The sequence below is a fragment of the Sinocyclocheilus anshuiensis genome, unplaced genomic scaffold (assembly GCF_001515605.1).
Source record: "Sinocyclocheilus anshuiensis isolate Anshui unplaced genomic scaffold, SAMN03320099.WGS_v1.1 scaffold863, whole genome shotgun sequence".
Lineage (NCBI taxonomy): Eukaryota > Metazoa > Chordata > Actinopteri > Cypriniformes > Cyprinidae > Sinocyclocheilus > Sinocyclocheilus anshuiensis.
Genome location: NW_015547725.1, coordinates 70,048 through 76,219, shown reverse-complemented (window position 1 = coordinate 76,219; position 6,172 = coordinate 70,048). Strand labels below are relative to the sequence as shown.

The 6,172-nt window shown below is 36.3% G+C and overlaps 1 long non-coding RNA gene across 1 annotated transcript in view; it reads left to right on the top strand.

The window, feature by feature from the left end:
• LOC107704256 (uncharacterized) overlaps positions 1–6,172 on the top strand; it is a 28,496-nt gene that overhangs the window by 10,023 nt on the left and 12,301 nt on the right. The window contains exon 3 of the long non-coding RNA XR_001635935.1: positions 1,130–1,140. This is a non-coding gene — a long non-coding RNA (uncharacterized LOC107704256). The remainder of the gene's footprint in view (positions 1–1,129; positions 1,141–6,172) is intronic.

Below are 6,172 nucleotides of genomic sequence, written 5' to 3'. Positions count from 1 at the left end.
TATATATAATTTTATTTTTTTTTACTTATTGGGAGTTGTTGCCCATAAAGAGCATTTCAAAGCAGTCACATGAAAGTCTCCATGTCAACATGTTCAGATGACAGAAGATTTCTAGTTTATTAGCAATCTACACCCAGTCTTGCACGTCTGTGTATGGATTTGGCCTTATGCCTTAACACCCGTTCACAATCACCTGAGCACTAATTACGAACACCTGATGTCACTTACCTGAGCACTACATCTGTTCACTCACCTCAGTAGCTCATTGACTGGTCTCAAGGATGCATACCTTACCACATGCCTCTCCACACCACTCTGGATCTCTGTGGTGCTGTGTCTCCCGCCGTCTTGCTGGATCTTCCTAAAGAGGATTAAGATAAGGACTGTTACTCTTCAGTTTCTAGAGCTAAAGTTATGTTTCAGTTTTAATACTTACCTTTTGAAGCTCTCCTTCAGTTTGTGTAAATAAAGAAGCTCTGAATCGTTCTTCTTGTGTATGCCTCTCTCCAGCCGTGACACATGGCCAGCTAGAGTTTGAGTAATTTCTACTTATTTTAAGTATACTCAGCAATACTCCAGTACATTTTACTCAGTCATGGATTGTAAACTTTAACAATGTACCACTGAGAGAAAAAAAAAATAAATTCTATAAAAGCATGTGGTTCACTTACAAACATGTAAGCAAGTAGACCGCTTGTAATCCCTTTTAAGATAGTATGTCCACTCAGTATAATTAACTAAATAAACACAGAGACCTCAATACTTGGTAGACAATACACAAGGACAGTAACAATCAGTGGATATTGTCATTTTGAGTAGAAAATTAACTCCAGATGTCACAAAACCGCAAGTTACTCAACCTAACAACAAAGCATCCATAAAAGTTTAAACAACTAGAAATTTTTAACCTTGTTAATTATTCATGCCCCAGTGCATGATGGGAACAACACAATCATAACTTTGATATTTAATTAAAGAATCCTTGTAAACCTAACAAACAATTCCAAGTAAAATATACTTATTAGTTAAAACTTCAATTTCTACAAGCTTAAATTGAGTAGCCTACTAATATCGAATTTACTTTTTTTTTTTTCTTCAATTCTTGCCTGAACTAAATTATTTAATGTAGTAATTACATTTGTTCAGCTTAGTAAATATATCAAGTTTTAATGTAAAGTATGTTTTAAATCCTTGTTGTATTAATCTTTTGACATGCCTTAAAAAAAAGTACATGCTACACTAAAGACATACTATAGGCCTACTTGTAAAATAGTTGATTATAATATTAACTGTAGTGTTATTTGTTATTACATTTAAAATTATTATATTTCACTAGTACTAAATTGCAATTTCACCATTACAAATGTGTAATTACAAATATTTTCCAATACAGTATGACACAAGTTTTAATAGAAATTACATAAGTATTTAGTTTACTATAAATGCCAATAGACAATAGAAGCAATTTTGAAACTACACATAAAGATGTATTTAAGTCCTAATTCAGTGGGTCAAAAAAATATTTTTAAAAGTATGGTAATGTGTACATCTTTTTCACAATCACAAGTAAATTATATTTTTTATTAAGTACTTTTATTAATATTCTTTTGAAGTATAAATTATAATATTATATTATAATTATATTATTATATATATTATAAGTACTGTTGGTTATAGTATGGCAAAGTGTATACATTTTTCACAAGGGCTGAAAAAAGTACTGTAATTTTGTTTTTTTTTTGGTATAATAATCTGAGTGAAAATACTCTCTGTGTGCACCCTAACTGTGCTGCAATTTGAACATTGCTCATCTAAGATAAAAGTCCTCTGCTAAATGTCAAGGAACTAAGAAACATCATTCCTTTGACCTTTGGACCACTCTGATCTTCAAAGGCCACAGAGCACCCCAAAATGCAAGACACTTAATTTTTACACAATAAAGACTGCATGCCACATTTCTGAATGCATCAAAATCTCACAAATGAACTCTGTGCGGAATGGAAAATAAAAACAGGCTTCAGAAAATTCATATACCGGAATTCAACTGAGCGAACATAAAAGGTTCTCTAAAAGTATTTTAAAATAGATTGCTTATATTGTTTTCAGCTTTTATGACACATAATAAACACTAAGTTGGAAGTCATCCATTTGCAGGATGTATGACCTAGTTCTGTGTTTAAAAGTAGTGGTTCTGAGTGAGCCGTCTGTGCTAAGAGCCGCTGAAAATGGAGTGAGAGGTCTCTTATATTTTATTTAGGTTTCTCTGTGGGGCACTGCCTCGACGCAAACCTCAAACCTTCAGCCCTCTGACATATTACATTTAACAAATATGTTCTGCATGACAGTTTTAGCACTTTTCATTGACAACACAACGTGTATCAGAATCTGAATCAGAATTAGCTAAGGAATTTGTTGTGTTTTTTAGGAGCTCTTGGTACAAACACATTCTTACATACTTTATATGACATTGAGAACAGAAAGAACATTTAAACATTTTATGCCTAGATGTTTTAGTGCACAGAGATCTGTAGCGTCTGCCTGAAGGGAGAAGTGCAAACAGCCGGGGTGAGAGGGGTCTGTGATGATGTTACCTGCCCATTTCTTCACTCTGTAGTTGTACAAGTCCTGAAGGTTGGGTAGGTGCACACCAATTATCCTTTCACCTGTCCTAACAGTCCGTTGCAGTCTTCTTATATCTGATTTGCTGGCTGACCCAAACCAGACAGTTATAGAAGTGCACAGAACCAACTCAATAACAGCGGAGGAAAACGGTGTCATCTGTGCCTGTGGAAGGTTGAACTTTTTCAGTTGACAAAGGAAGGACAACCTCTGCTGGGCCTTATTCACAATAGAGTCAAGGTGATTGTCCCACTTCAGGTCCTTGTGAGATGGTGGTGCCCAGGAACCTGAATGACTCCACTGCAGCCACAGTGCTGTTCATGAGGGGGAGTGCGGGGGGGTTTCTCCTGAAGTCACAATCATCTCCACAGTTTTGAGCGTGTTCAGCTCCAGGTTGTTGTGACCGCACCAGACAGCCAGCTGCTCAACTTCTTGTCTGTAAGCAGACTCGTCACCGTCCTGGATGAAACCAATGACTGTGATATCATCTGCAAACTTCAGGAGCTTGACAGCGGGGTATTTAGAGGTGCAGTTATTTATGTAGAGGGAGAAGAGCAGTGGGGAGAGCACACACCCCTGAGGAGCTCCAGTGCTGATGGTATCAGGAAGCTGGTGATCCACTGACAGATGGAGGTGGGTACAGAGAGCTGTGTCAGTTTAATCGTGAACGTACCTGGGATGATGGTGTTAAAAGTGGAGCTGAAGTCCATAAACAGGATCCTTGCATGGTTTGTCCAGATATTGGAGGATGTAGTGCATTCCCACTTCAGGGGGTCTCCCTATATCTCCATATTCAGTGTGTATTGGGCCTGTTTGTACAAGGCTTTGGCGAAGCTGTTTGAGTTTTGCACTGAACCTAGGTTTGTCGTTGTTAAATGTCAAATAAGTCCTGGTTGGAACACGTATGTCCTCACAGAAACTGATGTAGGATGTCACAGTGTCAGTGAGCTCATCCAGATCAGTGGCTGCAGCCTCAAAAACACTCCAATCAGTGCAGTGTAAGGAACCAGCATGTACTAGGCTCCTCATTCACTCTGTTACTACAGACAAATGTCCACCAGAGGGCGCCAAAACACTGGTTTTCACAAACTCCCTGAGAGAGAGAGAAGAGCGAGAGAGAGCAGGTGTTAATCATGGTTAACTCTAAACTGACTCACTTTATCTTTTCATTTATTTAGATGGATTTTATTTATTTGTTATATAGGTTTTTATTATTATTATTATTTATACATATGTTAATGCTTTGGCAACATTGTGTTACCCAGTCATGCTAATAAAGCTTAATTGAACTTGTGTGAGAGCGAGAGAGAGAGAGAGTCAGTGATAAACAATATGATGTAGTTCAGTATAATAATGAGTTTGATGATTTAAAGAATGGAATGGTTTATAAACTTTTTATAAATATTCAGTGAATCTATGGATGATCAGTTATAAATGTTGTTAATGAATGCCCACTGTTATTTAATCATGAAAATAACATGTTTTAAATCCTTGCATAAGTTTTTAAAATCAAAAGTTGTGTCTGTTAACATTAGTTAATGCACTGTGAACTAACATGAACAATGAACAACTGTTGTTTTATTAACTAACACTAACAAAGGTTAATACATGCTGCAAAAATATATTGCGCATAGTTCATGTTAACATGAAATATTAACAAATTAGTTAAATGAGATTTTATTGTAAAGTACATTGCCGTTAATAAATAATGTTATTAATGCTCATTGTACTGATGAATGATCAGTGTGTTGATGAACATCACTTGTTTATGAATGCTTAGCTGATTATAAATCATCAGCGCGTTTAATGATTGTTCAGTGTTATGGATTTATAGTGTGTCGCCTGAAAGTCCAACAGGGGAAATTTGGCCGCTACAGACTTCAGTGCCTGTATGTTGACACAATCTGTCTATTTCTGCACGTAGCCTTGAGATTTAATAATAAGAAAGCCTATAGGTTGGACAATGTGTGTGTGTTCATAATGGAGCCTGTTGGCCAGAGCAGTCCACACAACCACAGGAACACACAGACAAGAGGAAATGAACCTGCCATATGCTACTGTGCATTTCTTCCCTTTATGGTTCTCTCTCTCTTACACACACACACACACACTTGTGATGCTCATCTTGTTGCTATTGGCAGTGCAGAATTTTTCTTGGACACTGAGGTTTTTCATAGCTGCACTTGTGAAAAGGAACTATACTTTAACATACTTTTAAAAATAGTATTTATTACAGAAATAATATCCTTTAAAACAATATACATAAGTGTGAAATCGGACATTTAATAGTATGTTGTTTACATGAAAGTTAAAATGTATTATAATTTAAATTGGTCACACTTTAGTTTGGGGCCCAATTCTCAATATTAACTATGACATTTGCCTCAATAAACTCATAATTTGCTGCTTATTAATAGTTAAGGTAGTTGTTAAGTTTTGGTATGTTATAGGATTAAGGGATCTAAAATTTGGTCATGTAGAATAAGGCATTCATATGTGATATATAAGTACTAATAAACAGCCAATATGCCAGTAATTATACTAATAAGCAACTACATTTAAAGTTATATTAAGTGCAATTAGTTGAACCTAAGAATGCTGTTTTGACCCACTTGTGTAGGACATCTTTATAAATATAATTTCATAATTCTTTGATATTCTTTGAAATATGGTTAATGTGCTAAATCAGTGGCGTGCACTGATTCCTGATGGGGGGTTCGGGTGTGCTCGAGCCCCTGCCCCTTTAATCGCCAACGCTAAAGTGCACTTTTGGTCTGATCTAGGTGCTGCGAGTACATATACTTTTAAGATTTGAAGTGCATTACAAGTGCACGTTCTATAAAATTAAGTATGTATTTGTGACACTGATATTTAAGATAATTATTTCTAAGAATATTTGTTTCAAGTGGTTATTTTTTTAGGTAATTTTTTCATTTATTAAAATTATTGTTTTGTTCACTGCAATTTTTTGTTGGTTTGATTAGGTTGTTTATAGAAACCTGCATGTGGAGGCATTTTAGTGAGCAGCGTCATTTCAGTCTTTAAATACCTGATCTCTCATTCCAGCTGAATTGTGCACCGCTAAATCTTACCAACAGATCCACAAGATGGCTTATCTTTGCCCCACAGAATTCACACAATAGCAATAGAGAGACAGCAGAGATAAACGGGGCCCCACGGCACCATAAGAGCCGTGGGGTGGAATGCATACATTAACATTAAACAGCAATATATTACAGTGATAACAGTCACCGCGGTGACACTGGAATTTGTTTTGACTTGAAAAGAAATAAAGGCCTTGGCACAGCAATTCAGGTGGAGATGGAGGGATTTTCAACAACAAAAAAAGAGCTCCTTCAGTAATTGGTATGTGCAGTGGTTCCCTTCCAAAGGCAGCCGGTGGCACCTTATTGATCTCCAGTTTAAAAATGCCATGCCAACCATGAAGGATTGTGCAACTTTTGTGTCTTTTAGCTGGTTGTTTTATATGGAGATTAACATGCATGGGTGACAGCTAGGGGGCAGCAAAACCCAACACAAAAGGATTCAGTAT